General features: G+C 44.3%; 1 long non-coding RNA gene across 2 annotated transcripts; it reads left to right on the top strand.

Annotated features, from left to right (window-relative positions):
* The first annotated feature begins 613 nt into the window (after positions 1–613).
* On the top strand, positions 614–14379 carry LOC308184872. Of its 2 annotated transcripts, none has more exons than XR_013942980.1 (2): positions 614–7580; positions 11782–14379. It is a non-coding gene; the product is annotated as an uncharacterized lncRNA (long non-coding RNA). The 2 variants fall into 2 exon arrangements; XR_013942981.1 differs by lacking the exon at positions 614–7580 and adding an exon at positions 7587–8350.
* Positions 14380–14673: the final 294 nt, after the last annotated feature.

Here is a 14673-nt window from a genome sequence, read left to right on the forward strand (position 1 = left end):
ACCCAATTAGAGTTGAAGCTGGCCAGGTCTGTGGGAGACAATAAAAAGGGCTTTTTTAAATATGTGAACAGAAAAAGGAGGACCAGAGAAAACATAGCTCCACTACTTGATGGGGATGGTCACCTCACAAACAAGGACATAGGCAAAGCAGAGACGCTTAATGCCTTCTTCGCCTCTGTCTTCAACACTGATGATAGACTTTGGGACCTCAGGTGCTCTGAGATGGAGGACCGTGACAGTGGGAATGATAAACTCCCAGCCAACCCTGAATGTGTGTGGGATTTGCTGCTCCACCTGCATCCATACAAGTCCATGGGTCTGGATGGGATTCATCCCAGGGTTCTCAGAGAGCTGGCTGACGTCTAACCAGGTGCCGGGTCCTGCACCACGGAAGGGGCAACCCTGGCTATATGTACAGACTGGGCGAAGAGACTGTGGTGGTTTTACCATGCTGGGCAGCTGAACACCACAACCGCTCTCTCACTCCCCCTCCTTAGATGGAAGGGGAAGAAGTAAAGGAAAGAACAACTCATGGGTTGAGATAAGGATGATTTAATTAGAGGAAAAAAGAAATAATTATTAAGGAAAGATTATTATTAATTAAATGATTTAACTAAACAATTTAACTGAACAATTAACCATTTAACTAAAGGGAAAGGGGAAAAGGGAGGGGGAAAGGGAAAACTAAACAAAACAAGTAAAGGCTATGTGGAAGTGCAGAGGAAAGAAATTACTCTCTACTTCCCACAAATGAGCGATGCTTGACCACCTCCTTGAAGCAGGGCCTCAACGCACGTAGCCGGTGTTCGGGAGGAGGACAGACGTTTTCACAACGAGAGCCCACCCCTCCCCTCTTCCTCCTTTTTCCACCTTTTATTGCTGAGTGTGACATCATATGGTATGGAATATCCCTTTGGTTGGTTTAGGTCAGCTGCCCTGGTGATGTTTCTTTCTCACTTTTTTGCCCACCCCCTAGGAGGGTTAGAGAGAGTCCTGATGCTGTGCCAGCACTGCTCAGCAGCAGACACAACACTGGTGTGATACCACTGCTTTTTTAGCTACAAGTGCACAGCACAGCACTGTATGGGCTGCTGCAGGGAAAGTTAACATCCCGGCCAGACCAAGTACAGAGATGCTGGACAGCAGCACCACAGAGAGGGACCTGAGGGTTTTAGTTGAAAGCAAGGTGAATATGAGCCAGAAGTGTGTTCTAGCAGCCCAGTGGGCCAACCATATCCTGGGGTGCATCAAGCACGGCCTTGCTAGTCAGTCGAGGGAAGTACTGTAGACCTCATCACAGTCTACAGCTTCCTCAGAAAGGTGAGAGGAGGGCCAGGCGCCGATCTATTATTTCTGGTCACCAGCTATAGGACCTGAGGGAATATAGTCAAGCTGCAACAGAGGAGGTTCAGGTTGGATATCAGGAAAAGGTTCTTCACCGGGAGTGTGGTCGCTCACTGGAACAGGCTCCCCAGGGACATAGTCACAGCATGAAGCCTGTCGGAGTTGCTCTCAGTTGCCTGTTGGACTATGCTCTCAGCCATATGGTCTAAATTTTGTGTGTATACCTGTGTGGAGCCAGGAGTTAGACTCGATGACCCTTATGGGTCCCTTCCAACTTGGGATATTCAATGGCTAAGTACTCGTCCTGCACTTTGGTCAGAACAACCCCATGCAGCCCTCCAGGTTTGGGGCAGAGTGGCTGGAAAGCTGTGCAGAGGATAAGGACCTGGGGTGTTAGTCGATGCTCACCTGAACATGAGCCGGCAGTGTGCCCAGGTGGCCAAGAAGGCCAATGGCATCCTGGCTAGTATCAGGAATAGTGTAGCCAGCAGGACCAGGGAAGTGATTGTCCCCCTGTACTCAGCTCTGGTGAGGCCGCACCTTTTGTACTGTGTTCTGTTTTGGGCCCCTCACTACAAGAAAGACATCGAGGCCCTGGAGCGTGTCCAGAGAAGGGCTGTGAAGCTGGTGAAAGGTCTAGAGAACAAGTCTTATGAGGTGCGGCTGAGGGAGCTAGGGTTGTTTATACGGGAGAAGAGGAGGCTCAGGGGAGACCTTATTGCTCTCTACAGCTGCCTGAAAGAAAGTTGTGGGGAGCTGGGGGTCGGCCTCTTCTCGCAGATAACTAGCGATAGAACAAGAAGGAACAGCCTCAAGTTGCTCCAGGCTAGGTTCATATTGGAAATGAGGAGAAATTTCTTCTGAGGAAGAGTAGTCAGGCATTGGAATGGGTTGCCCAGGAAGGTGGTGGAGTCACCATCCCTGGGGGTGTTTAAGGAAAGGTTGGTCTTGGTGCTTAGGGACATGGTTTAGTGGGTGATATTGGTGGTAGGGGGATGGTTGGACCAGATGATCTTGGAGGTCTTTTCCAACCTTAATGATTCTATGATTCTATCATCCTATGATCTTGCCTGCACACACGTTTTTGTAGTGATAAAAGATAGCTTGATTCTAGGTCTGGAAAGAAGGAGTATACAGGTTCTCGAGAATTTCTCCCCACGCCCTTTTTTTTCAATTTGTTTTCAGTAGATTTGACTGCAGTCCCTTTAGATGAACTGTGAATTTCTCACAGATGCTCTTAAAGCTTTTGAAATACCAAGAATAAAAGACAAATTTTAAAATTAGCTTAAGTAGCTGTGAAAGTAAGGAATATAGTACTGTTGTGGTTTAACCCGGCTGGCAGCTAAACACCACACAGCCGTTCGCTCCCCCTCCCCCCTCCCTCTCTGGGATGGGGGAGAGAAACGGGAAAGTGAAGCCTGTGAGTTGAGATAAAGACAGTTTATTAAGACAGGAATATAATAATAACAACAATAATAATAGTGATAATGATAATAGTATTAATAATAATAATGTGTAAGAAACAAGTGATGCACAATGCAATTGCTCACCACCCGCTGACCGATGCCCAGCCTATCCCCGAGCAGCTGGCCCCCCACCCCGGCCAGCCACCCCTATATATTGTTTAGCATGACGTCAGATGGTATGGAATACCCCTTTGGCCAGTTTGGGTCAGCTGTCCTGGGTCTGTCCCCTCCCAGTTCCTGCTGCACCCCTAGCCTGCTCGCTGGCAGGACAGAGCAAGAAGCCGAAAAGTCCTTGGCTTAGTGTAAGCACTGTTCTGCAACAATTAAAACATCAGCATGTTATCAGCGCTCTTCTCATCCTAATCCAAAACATAGCACCCTACCAGCTACTATGAGGAAAAATTAACTCTGTCCTAACTGGAACCAGGACAGCTGAGTACTACAGGTTCACAGGCTACTCGATGCTCCTCTATACCATATATGTACATTTTTTTTCAACCGTTTAATTTCTCCTTTCTTATGTTTTGAGAACTTGTGATCTTTGTCTTACTGTTCCCACACTGCTCATCCTGTTTTTCTCGAGCTTCTACCTTATTTTGGAACAGTGAGGCCTTCTACTGTCCACTTATCTACTTAGCATTTCTCCTTGTTATGACTACACAACTACCTTGGAATACAGAAAATTAGTTCTCTACTGCAAAAACACAACTTAGTTTCTCACAGTTCCCCCCTCTTCTTTTCTTACTCCTACTGTTGTTTTTGCACCTCTTCACATACCGCACTCTTTAGTTTTTCCAACATTAAGGCGGAATATTCTTCTTCAGATGTCACGGGGGATGACAGATATACAATGCCATTATTATTATAATACCAACAAAAAGTTGTTTGAGCCAATTCTATTCAGGTAACCACAAAGTTAGTTTCTCCCAAATGTTTCTAAATCCCCAGGAAGTGTCATCTTGAGCTACTCTGTGTAGGATCTTTTTTTTTTTTCCCAAATATTTTTGAGATCAGTCAAATTCGTCCCATTTGATCTACATATATACAGCAACTAGTATTAATTACAGTGCACGCTCCTCCTTGTGAGGTTATTAATAAGTCTAATACCATTCAATTCTGCAGTACTATTTTTGCAAACATCTTTTTCTTGCATCTAGACTATTATTTTCTAGTTCTTCATTTATAGCTGAGATATTTACAATAGCTTTCCCTAATTCACTCATCCCTAACCAAGGTAAAAATCACCCTGAAAAACTGTGAAATGCTAGAGAATTTTACTAGAGGATTACCTGGAGTCTCCTTAATTCTGCATGTAGTCTCAAGGGACTTTGGCTTTGTGGGTCTTCAGTAATAGTTATATTTGGAATTATTGCCCCCCAGAGTGCAAGCTCCCTTCCATCCTAGGGGCAACACCTTCCTGGCCACATAGCCAGTACCACCCCTTGCCATTTGGGACAGGCCATCCGGTTACAGGATTCTCATGTTGTATCTGGTGTGCATTATATATATTAGCATTCCCATAGCTACCATATTCGGTACAGTATGGATTATTCCCTACTTCATGGATATTTCGACACCCAGGGTCAGTACTATTGCCCCCTGAGTTTCTATCGTTGTTTACAAAGCAGCTTTGATAACACAGTATATTGTAGCCAGGATTACGTATAGGGAGCTCAACTTCAAAATCTGTTCCTTCCCGGGACTGAGTATGATTCATCGTTTTTAGAAATACAGAGAATCTAGAACAGTTGCTGCTGGAAATAGCAATCAGGGACAAGGCCTTTTCAGTCTTTCTAGGCATCTGGGTGCAAATCCAACAATTATTTCGAGCTAGAACTCGAGAGATGTTCTGGATTAATTGGAAATGCTGATTTTTCCCTCCATCCTATCACTAATCCATTGAGAATAGGAATTACTAAGATAAAGTTAAAATACATCATTTCTATATATATATACACCTCTATAATAATTAAGAAATAATAATTAAGAAAAACAATAAAAATCACAAATTAATAAGGATTCTTCTGGTGGGGATTAAATACCCCCCCTTCTCCCACTTCCAGGGAGTGCTCCCTGGAAACACTCCAGTTCTGTGTAATTCAATCCCTTTTACTCATTAATTCATTAAGAATTCTTCTAAGGAGAAGTTAAAGCTTTACAATAGATAGTTTTAACAGTTTTAACCTTAAAAGTCTTTGTTAATGCAGTCTCTCAGGTATCAGGGTTAACCGATGCTTTTACCCAGGTATGAGTCCACCCTTCCTCAGCCATTCTTCCTGTCGTCTCAGTAGTCAGGAGCACTTGGAACAGTCCGTCCCACTCAGGTTGCAGTTTCAGTTCTCTCCATGTTCGCATCAAAACACAATCTCCTGCTCGGAGTGGATGGATCAGGGCTTCCAAGGCTGGGGTTTGAGCTAACTGTCCATGGGTCCTGAGAGATGACAGAGAGGACGACAGCCCGAGTATATAGTTCTTAAGAAAAGCATCTTTTGTCTCAAATTGAGGTAATTCATTCCCTTTGTCCAGGTACAGCAATCCAAATAATATTTCATATGGTGAAACTCCCACATCTTTTCTTGGTGCAGTTTGAATTCACAGAAGTGCCAAAGGTAAGCACTTCGTTTGGGGAAGCCGAGTTTCCAGAACTTAGTCAATTGCTTCTTTACTGTCTGAACCTCTCCACCCTTCCAGAAGGGGGAGGATGCCAAGGAGTGTGAAATTTCCACTTGATTCCTAGAGTCCACATTAGCCCTTGTAATATTTCTGACATAAAGTGATTTCCTTGATCAGAGTCAATATTTTCAACAATTCCATACTCGGGAGTTATTTGTTCTAGAATTACTTTAGTGACTATGTTCGCAGTAGCAGATACTGAAGGGAAAGCTTCCACCCACCCTGACAAATGATCGACCAAGACTAATAAGTATTTAAATCTACCTACTCCAAGGAGTTCTGTAAAATCTACCTGTACATTTTGGAAGCGTTGAATTCCTGGTTCTCGCCCCCCTTGGTCTGACTGCAGATAATTTTCCTGTTTACCTTTTGACATACTACACAACTCCTGCAAACTTGTTCAGCCAGATTATATATATATTCCTACACATATATATTTCCATAGCACAGCATCACACATTGGTTGAATTCCCCAATGACCCTCTTGATGCAAAACAGTTAATATTTGCCTCATCACTTTACTCAGCATTTCATCAGGGAGTATCTATTTTCCTTTGAACTTCGTGACTCCTAATTCCTTAAAACCCACTTTCTCTTAAAACTTTTTACTTCTTTTTAGTTTTGGGTAGGGGTAGCTCAACAATTCCCTGAATCCTCTCTGGATTTATTCTTCATTCCCCCTCAGACACTAGATGCCCTAAATACGTGACTTTTCTTTCTACATATTGCAATTTATTTTCCAGTACTTTCAAGCCCTGTTTTCCCAGAAAGTTGAATAGCTTGTTAGTGGCTTCCTTCACAGCTGCTTTCTCCTGTCCTGACAATAAAAGATCATCCACATATTGTAACAGTAACACCTCCTCCGGAGGTTGGAATTGCTCCAAAATTTGTTCTAGAACTTGCCCAAATAAATCGGTGGCCCTGTAAACCCTTGAGGTAAAATTGTCCATCTGTATTGTTGCTTCTGCTCCATTTCAGGGTCTTTCCAGTCAAAGGTGAATATATCTTTGCTCCCAGGGTCTGAGAGCACCCCATTAATAACACCGTTATTCCAGTCTAACAATTTACTATTTGAATGCCCAATTTCATCATGAAATCCTTTCCCAACAAGTTAGTCCCTGCCTTGGGTACATACAATAATTGCCCAGTGATCATTCTATCCCTAGTCTCAGCTTGGTATCCCCCAAAGTTGGCACTGTTATCCCAGTCCCTTCTACCCCCATCACATTTAGGGTTTCATTAGTTAATTTAATCCCTGATACTTTACAGGCCAGCAGTGATCTAGCTGCCCCAGTGTATTGGGTTCACATGGCAAGGTTCTGGTAGCAGGGGGGCTGCAGTGGCAGCCCCTGTGAGAAGAATCCAGCAGCTGCCCCGTGTTAGATAAGGGCAGTTTCAGCTGGCTCCAAAGGGGCCCACCCCTGCCCAGAGCCAAGCCGTGATCAATGCAGTTTGTGCCTCTGTGAGAGCACATCCAATAAAAGGAAAAGAAAAGTGCTGCGCAACAGCAGCTGGGAGAGTGAGGAGTGAGAAACCTCCCTGCAGACACCAAGGTCAGTGCAGATGAGGGGGAGGAGGCGCTCCAGGTGCTAGAGCTGAAGCCCCCATGTGGCCCAGAGAGAGGCCCCTGGTGGAGCAGGATGACTCCCCCTCCCTGCAGCCCATGGTGTCCCAAGGCAGAGCACATCTCCCCGCTGCAGCCCGCGGAGAGGAGCCCATTCAGGAGCAGGTGATTGGTGGGGGAGTGGACCCCAGGGGGTCACAAGCTGGACAAACCTGCTCTTGACGAATAGACCCCACGGCACAGACCCACACCTGGAGCAGCTCCCAAAGAGCCTGTTTTTTGCTGCCCGTGGAGAAACCCACACAGGACCAGTCCAGGAAGGTCGGCACCGTGCAGGACGGACCCCACAACAGAGCAGGGGGGAGAGTGACCATGAAGGAACGGTGGAAACGAAGCACCATGGACTGACGGCAGCCCCCACAGCCGGCCCCTCCGCGCCACTCAGGGCAGGGAAGAGGTGGAAGAGAGTGGACGGGGAAAGGTGCCCCCAGCTTGTTTCTCTGTTTCTCTCAGCTTCAACCCATCAGCAATAGGTAATACATTTTATTAATCTTCCTATGCTAAGTCTGTTTTGCCTGCAACGATAATTGTAGTGATCCCCAGTGTAAGGAATAGTCCAGCAATTCGTGCCACTAAGGGGTGTGAAGGGTTAACATTGAGGCCTGGGTTTAGGCGAGAAGAGAACAAAGGGATTTCTTCAGAGAAAAACTGCTGACTCTGCACGGACGTGCAGTAACTTCTGACAGCCGGCCAAGAGACCACTAGATAAGGAGGAAGAATATGAGCCTCCCCGTCCAAGCGGCCCCCGAGAAACTAACAGAGACTGATAAGCAGGCGCACCTGGGAGGACTTCGGATTCGGGAAACCAATTATAATAACCCTGCCTCTTCTAGAAGTAGTAATGAATATGTATTAGCCTAGGAGCATAAAAACCAGCCGCCTTACGTAACAGGTGTGCGTCCTGGTGGAGCAGAGACTCCCGGCACACCCAGCGCTGTTTGCTTGCCTCTATTCATTTAATAAATTGTAAACTTTGATTGTAATCCTATTTGGGACTCAGTCATTTATAACAATTGGGGGCTCGTCCGGGATGGTCTTGGTTCCTGAATTCTGACTTGATCTAGGAGGGGCGCCCCCACCATTTGGTGGCTCCTGTTCGAGTCAGGTCGGGGCTAATGCCATCTTGAACCTGAATAAGGGCAAGCAAAGATTTAGATTTTTTTATGAGCTCCCTTTGCCGGCTGCAGCACTATATTTTGCCCGTAATTCTGCGCGCGAAGATCCGAACGAAGACGACGGAGTCGTAAGTATTTAAGGTGTATACCGTTCGGTTGGGTGGGATTCGGTTGCCTGTGTGTGTGAGAGTGTGACTGAGACGGAACGTAGTTCCGAAGCGATTGTGGAGGTCTTCTAACCGCGGTTCCAATCTCCCGCGAGGGACTTGGCCGGTGAAGGACCGAAGCGATTCCTATAGGATTCGTGGGTGGGTGAGAGGTCCTAAACCCCCTGCAAGACACTCTCACTAAGGCAACCAAGGGCTGTAGGAATTGCCACAGTAAAATTCCTAGATGGGTCAGACAAAATTGAAGACCCGGGACCAGAGAAAAGGGAGCAAATTACCAGACATACCACCAGAAAGTCCATTAGGGATAATGATTAGAAATTGGAACGATAGGGGCCCCAGAAAAGGAAAAAGTAAATTAAAAATGATTCAGTATTGTATGACAGAATGGCCGAAGGAGCCTTTAAGACCACATGTCTTTTGGCCCGTTTTCGGATCCTTTGAAGACTGGGTTTGCCAGGCCTTAAATATACATGTTAACTCAAAGCAACCTTTTAGCCAGGAGGAAAGTGATTATGCAGGATTATGGATCAGGATCTCACATCCTTTTCCAGCCTCAATATTTACACTAAAAGCAGATGAGAAGTTTGACGAAGAAGAGAACAAAAAAATAAAAAATAAAAAAAAAAGGAAAAAGAAAAAGATGATGAATGGGAGTCATTGGATAACCTACCACCTCTATATCCTAACAATCCACCCCCGGTGGTGCATCTTGTAATCCTATTCTGTTCTTAAGTGTTTTGACTGTGTCAAGGAGGAAGGTGGGAGCATTATCTAAGTAACAGTTTAGAAGTTTGGGTATATTCGCGGTGGTGTTCGGTCAGTTTCCTAAGTATCGGGGGAGAAGGGGCTGACTGATTATCAAAGTGGTAGAACGGAGAGTCACTTCTTTGGTGGTTCGGGCCTGAGCCCTGGGAATTTGGTAAGAAGGGGGAGAGCGAATTTATTTAGGCCTCAATACCTTTTTAAACCCCCATCTTGACAGATACACAGGAGTGATTCCTTGTTTTGTGTAGGCTTACTAACAAAGTGCATGAGAAAAATTAGCATTTGGCTTGAAATTCGGTCTTATTGAAATGTAAATTTTGTGGAAAAGGTGTTATTGTTTGTCTAGAAGACAGAAGGCTGAGTGCTTCAGGTGTTTTTCCGAAGTCCTGCGGATTTATGATTGGAATGGGGCTCATTAATAATCTGAAATAGTAAAGTTTGTATGTGGAAAGAAGAGTTTAATCCCAGAGAATTGGGACATTTGGGAAGAAGATTAGGAAAAGATAGTAAAAACCTGCAATAAAAAGGTTTGCGTGGAAATTGAAACAAGGGACAGTAACTAATATAAATAAATAAAAGGGAATGGGAAATCAAGGAAAAGGGGAAAATCCAAAAAAAAAAAAAAGTCCTAAAAAAAAAAAAAAGCCTCCTTGGGTGCATATTGGCACATTGGAAGGATATTGTTAGAAATGGGGGCACAGAAAGCAAGAGGACTTCCACTAAGTATTGCAATCAATGGTGGCCACTATATAAACTAAATGGCCACTTTATGGATCAATCGACTATAACAGTGTCTTGCAATTAATGTTTTTGAGGAGAGAAGGAAAATAGGATGAAATGTTGTATAGTGATATGTTGTTTCAGCATGTTGGAGGGAAAAGGTTTGGAATTTAGTTGGCCCCTGACTGAGCCTTTGGTGTTGGCATTAGAAAAGTACGGGCTGGAGAAAGATAAAGGAAGTGTTAAAAGGATTGTTGGAGGTGTTAAAGGTTGTGTGGCATGTAGTATTTAACAGAGCTGTTTGAAGTTGAATGAGCAGGGAAAGAGGATGTAGGAATGTTAATAGTTCCGTCTCAACCCGAGGCTGAGATCTCTAAATCGCGGGTGTGAGCCCTCTGGGGCAGGGGGACCGTGATCGGTCCGAGAGAGTTGTCGTGGAAACAGAAAAGCAGCTAACTCTTGAAACAACCTGAGTTCCTGTGTGAGCTCAGGTTGCCAATGGGACCGCTCAGGGAACTTTCAACGATTGCATTCCCCTGACCGACCCCCTCACTGAGACCCTAATCACCCCGGAAATTATGTAAATACTAAAATCTGGGTAAATTGGCTATTGGGAATTGAGAATCTGTTCCAACAAGGTCCAAAAGAAACCCCTATGGAATTTATGGAATTTTTGAATTTCTGGACCAACTTTGAAATGCAATGAAAAAAAAAAATGGACCTGGCTTAAAAAAAAAAAAAAAAGAGAGAGAGAGAGAGGCAACTGGCTAGCCTCTTTCCAGGGCAATCAGCCCCTGATATCAGAAAGAAATTGTCTTAGGCTGCAGGACAAACTTACAACAGTCAGGAATGATGGGGACCTGGGGCATCTACCCTAGCAGGTCCACTAGTTGAAATAAAGCTAGGAAACGAAGACAGAGGCTTGAATTTTTTGTTGGTTATGGGAGCTTCTTTCTCTGTGTTAATTAGGCTGTAAATGTAATAGGAGCAACATATTCAGTGTTAAATAGTTTAAAAGGACGATTAGGAACTAAGACAACTACAATAATTGGAGCCACAGGGAAAGAGGAGGAATGGTCATTCTTACAACCCCTTGATTTGCGTTTTGGGGGTAAGGAACTAACCCATGAATTTTAGTATGTACCAGAATGCCCGATTCCACTCTTGGGACGGGATCTATTAGCCAAATTAGATGCAACAATAACCTTTGAGGATGGAGAATTAATAATGAAGGTACCTGAGTCCAAAGTAGGCCAAATCCTAATGATCAAAGATAAACCCTTTGTTAATATTCCAAGAGAAGTAGAAAATGCAGTTATAGCAACAGTACGGGAAACAGATGTACCAGGGAAGTCGAAACTGGCACAACTGGTAAAGGTGGAATTAAAGGAAGGAGCCAAACCTGTTTGAATCAAACAATATCCACTTAAGATAGAAGCTAGGCACGGGAATGGTGAAAATTATTGACAAATTTCTCAAATATCAGATTCTGGAAGAATGTAAATCGGAATACAATACTCCAGTTTTTCCAGTAAAGAAGCCGAATGGCGAGTATAGATTTGTACAAGATCTTAGAGCAAAAAATGAAATAACAAAGGATATTCACCCGGTAGTAGCTAATCCTTACACATTGTTAACATCTGTGAAAGGGAAATATAAATGGTTTACCGTGATAGATTTAAAGGATGCCTTCTTTTGCATACCTCTTGATAAAGATAGTAGAAAATTATTTGCCTTCAAATGGGAAAACATATTGAAGTTTTTGGACCACATATGGTAACAACCGTTTTGGAACAAAGGGGGGGGGGGGCACTGGTTATCACCCAGCCGGATGATGAAATATCAGACAATCCTAACTGAACAAGATGACATAACCTTGAAAACGACTAACCTGTTATATCCAGCAGTATTTCTAGGAACCGTTCCAGAAGAAGGACCGTTGGAACACAATTGTGTGGAAATAATCGAACATACGCCAGCCACAAAGATTTGAAGGATGTACCCCTTGAAAGGTATTCAGTGGGAATACCACACTCCGTGGCACCCACAGAGCTCAGGGAAAGTAGAAAGGATGAATCAAACAATAAAACAACAATTGGCTAAGTTAATGATCGAGACACAGCTGCCCTGGACGAAATGCTTACCATTGGCACTTTTAAACATAAGAACTAAACCACACAGTGAGACTGGATTATCATCATATGAAATGTTATATGGTATGCCTTATTCTCAAGGGATGCCCCTAGGGAACAATGCAGTTGAGGATCATAGTATCCAGAAATATATAATTACCATTGGAAGGAGATTACAGGAGATAAGAGAAATTGGGATGATGACTCAGACACCACCTTTAGGATTTGCTATTCATAAGATACAACCAGGAGACAAGGTCTTAATAAAAACCTGGAGAGAAGAATCATTGAACCCCCGATGGGAGGGACCGTACCTTGTTTTACTTACTACTGAAACAGCTGTGAGAACAGCAGAAAGGGGTTGGACCCACGCATCCAGAATAAAAGGACCAATAACTACCGAAGCCTGGAGGGTTGAGTCCACTCCTGGGGAACTGAAACTGAGACTAAAGAGGAACTGATATCCCAGCAATGAGGTTCTGCATGAATTAAGGGCACTGGATAAAGAGGACAAGGCTGAAGGGAGGAAAGGGAGAAGGCAAGACCGGGGTAGGACCCTCCACTGCGGCGTGTATGGTCTACCGAGGGAGGCAACCCCTATGGGTATTGACCGCCGAGTGAGAGTGCCTCGACCGGACTTCTCCCACACCAAGATCAGTTTGTCCTGAGAAAAATAACATGAGAACCTCTTAAACCCATAATGAAATTGTGATTAGTTTTTCCAGGAGCTGGATCACCCTGAAGGGCTGAATGGTAACACAAGCTCTGAAAGCGGGCCCAACCCCATGATTGAAGGCGCTTCCCACACTCTCAAGATTGGACGGCGAAAAAGGCTTATAATATGACAGGTCGCCAAAGAGAACTGAATTGTGACTGTAAGTGGAAACCCAACGTGGGAGCTTGGAAGCGTGCATATACGAGTACAAAGGGGCAGACATTGTAACAGGACCACTCGGTAACAAGGACACTCTGTATTATCACGCCCCAAAGGGTAAAGATGGATGGGATGGTCATTTTCCAAACGGGACGTGGGCCCTAAAGGGACATTATTGGGTGTGTGGCAAACATGCTTACAAGAGGCTACCCGGAAACTGGTCGGGAATATGCTATGTGGGGTACATAAGACCCTTGTTCTTTTTATTGTCACAAACACAAGGAAATCATTTAGGAATAAGACTATATGATGACCTGAACAGAGTAAAACGATCTTCCTTAACCGGGGATAGTGCCCAAAAATGGGGAAAGGATGAATGGCCTCCTGAAAGAATCATACAGCATTATGGGCCAGCTACCTGGAACCCGAATGAGTTGGTATCAGGAGCCCGAGAACCTATTTATAATTTGAACCGAATAATTAGGTCGCAAGCTATCCTCGAAGTTGTAACCAATCAAACAGCGACAACCTTGGATCTTCTGGCTGATCAATCCACTCAGATGAGGAATGCTATCTTTCAACATAGAATGGTCTTAGACTATTTACTAGCAGAAGAAGGGGGAGTGTGTGGAAAACTGAACGATTCTAATTGTTGTTTACAAATTGATGATAATGGAAAAGTGGTTAAGCAGATAACAAAAGAAATTAAAAAGCTAGCCCACGTCCCAGTACAAACTTGGAAGGGTATGGATTGGGATTTCTTTTCATGGTTGCCTGGTGGACCATGGGTTAAAAGAATGCTATTTTTATGTGGTGTAATGACATTATTGTTTATACCTTGTATGATACCTTGCTTTACGTTGTTGATACGGCGGATAATAAATAGCACCCAATTTGTGATGACTTTGGGAGAGAAAAGGTGATGTGTCGATAATGATGCTTAAGAAATGGACACCCCGAGAACTGACTGATGAAATCCAACTGCTACTAACAAAAGTTGAAGAAGAGACACGAATTGATGATATTAAAAAAAAAAAAAAAAAAAAAGGGAGGAATTGTAAGGAATAGTCCAGCAATTCGTGCCACTAAGGGGTGTGAAGGGTTAACATTGGGGCCTGGGTTTAGGCGAGAAGAGAACAAAGGGATTTCTTCAGAGAAAAACTGCTGACTCTGCACGGACGTGCAGTAACTTCTGACAGCCGGCCAAGAGACCACTAGATAAGGAGGAAGAATATGAGCCTCCCTGTCCGAGCGGCCCCCGAGAAACTAACAGAGACTGATAAGCAGGCGCACCTGGGAGGACTTCGGATTCGGGAAACCAATTATAATAACCCTGCCTCTTCTAGAAGTAGTAATGAATATGTATTAGCCTAGGAGCATAAAAACCAGCCGCCTTACGTAACAGGTGTGCGTCCTGGTGGAGCAGAGACTCCCGGCGCACCCAGCGCTGTTTGCTTGCCTCTATTCATTTAATAAATTGTAAACTTTGATTGTAATCCTATTTGGGACTCAGTCATTTATAACACCCAGTGAGGTACATTTTTTCATTTATCAGGGAACTAGCTTTCTGAGAAGCCCCGACTCCCCTATTCTGAATTTATAACAGCAATCTCTCCTCCTTCCACTCCAGATATTCCTGTTTGAAGTGGCTGGCCTAGCCACACTTAAAACATCTCAAAGCCTGTCCCTGCTAGGATTTAGGCTGCAACACAGGTAGCTTTCCTTGCCTGCTATTCCTCCGTCTCTCTTCCTCTCCTTTCCATCCTGGGCCCTCTATCTCCCCCTCTGCC

This window comes from Anser brachyrhynchus, assembly GCF_964034855.1.
Source record: "Anser brachyrhynchus genome assembly, chromosome: W".
NCBI classification, from domain to species: domain Eukaryota; kingdom Metazoa; phylum Chordata; class Aves; order Anseriformes; family Anatidae; genus Anser; species Anser brachyrhynchus.